The sequence below is a fragment of the Rhinopithecus bieti genome, unplaced genomic scaffold (genome assembly GCF_001698545.2).
Source record: "Rhinopithecus bieti isolate Rb0 unplaced genomic scaffold, ASM169854v2 scaffold_32081, whole genome shotgun sequence".
In the NCBI taxonomy this organism is placed as follows: Eukaryota; Metazoa; Chordata; class Mammalia; order Primates; family Cercopithecidae; genus Rhinopithecus; species Rhinopithecus bieti.
This window is the reverse complement of record NW_016814436.1, coordinates 5,149,725-5,151,632: the sequence shown is the minus strand read 5'-3', so window position 1 is coordinate 5,151,632 and position 1,908 is coordinate 5,149,725.

The window sequence follows — 1,908 nt, the reverse complement described above, 5'->3', positions numbered from 1 at the left end:
TTCAGCATGAATGAACCTTGAAAACACTGTGAAAGGTGAAAGGTGTGTCTTCTTTGGAGAACTGTCACCTCAAATTCTTTGCCCACTTTAAATTTGGGCTGTTTGTCATTTCGCTGTTGAGTTGTAAGAATTATTTTTGTTTTTTGGTTTTTTGAGACGGAGTCTGGCTCTGTTGCCCAGACTGGAGTGCAGTGGCACAATCTCGGCTCACTCCAACCTCCCCACCTTCCGGGTTCAAGCAATTCTCCTGCCTCAGCCACCCAAGTAGTTGGGATTATAGGCATGCGCCACCATGCCTGGCTATTTTTGTACTTTTTTTTTTTTTTGAGATGGAGTCTGGCTGTGTGGCCCAGGCTGGAGTGCAGTGGCGCGATCTTGGCTCACTGCAAACTCTGCCCCCCGGGTTCATGCCATTCTCCTGCCTCAGCCGCCCAAGGAGCTGGGATGACAGGTGCCCACCGCTATGCCCAGCTAATTTTTTGTATTTTTAGTAGTGACAGGGTTTCACCATGTTAGCCAGGATGGTCTCAATCTCCTGACCTCGTGATCCGCCCACCTTGGCCTCCCAAAGTGCTGAAATTACAAGCGTGAGCCACCGTGCCCGGCCTATTTTTGTACTTTTAATAGAGATGAAGTTTCTCCATGTTGGCCAGGCCAGTCTTGAACTCCTGACTTCAGGTGACCCTCCTACCTCAGCGTCCCAAAGTGCTGGGATTACAAGCGTGAGCCACTGTGCCCGGCCAAGAATTCTTTATATATTCGGGATTCTAGACTCTTATCCAATATATGATTTACAAATACTTATTCCCATTGTGTTAATCTTTTCAGTTTCCTGAGTAGTGTCCTTGGATACAGAAAAGTTTTTAATTTTGACAAAGTCCAACTTATCTATTTTGTTGTTGTTGCTTGTTCTTTTGATGTTACATCTAAGAATCCATTGCTAAATCCAAGGCCATGAAGATTTACTTCTGTTTTCTTCTAAGAGTTTTATCTTTTCAGCTCTCACATAAAACAAATATTTCAATGAAATATTTCAAAAATCAAAACTAATGCAAAAAGTCCATGATGAACAAAATATCAACATTTTAAATAAAGGCCAGATCTGCCCCTGCACTTGGTCTACGCCCTTCATTCGTGCACCCTGGGGCGGGGGCAGATTAAACTAGGGGAGCCCATTAGGCTGGGGCTGGTGTGTGGCTGATGGCAGAGTTCGGGCCGGGCCAGGCCAGCCCAGAGGCAGAAACCGCTACTGCAGGAGACAGCGGTTTTTCCGCGGCAAATCCTTGAGAAGGGAGGATGGGAGGCGGCGGGACGACTCAGTGAAGCCTGTCCCGAACGCCAAATGAGTGTGTGCATGCGCGCGCGTGTGGCTGCCGACCGCGACGACATAATCTTGAAAGTGACCGCTGTCCCGGGGCTCTCTGCTCTCAAGGGACCCTGACAGCAGCCGCCTCCCCGGGAGGGTCCCCTGCAGGGAGAAGCCCCTGGCGAGGGGAGGGGGTTGGACCGCGGTGCGCGCATCCCCAGGTCCGCGTCCCCGCCCTCTTGCCCCAGGCTCCAGTCCTTTGGGGGCAGGCGCGTGCACTGGGGGCTCACGCCAACGCGCCCCTCCAGCCGGCCCGGATTCCTGCAGCCCAATGGCAGGGGAGTCCGCGGACCCGTCGCGTTACAGAGTGGTCCGGCCGGGCCCGGATCTTGGACCACGGCGGGTCTGTCCGAAACCCACCAGTGAGCAAGCGGGAGAGCGCGGCCGCCCCGCCCCGCCCCGCCCCGCCCTGCCCCCGGTGCTGTTCTGACTTCCCTCCCTCCTCCACAGCTGTTCAGCCCCTCGGTGACCGTGCCCGACATGAGCCTGCCTGACCTTGACAGCAGCCTGGCCAGTGTGCGTAGGCGGGCGGGGGGTGAGAG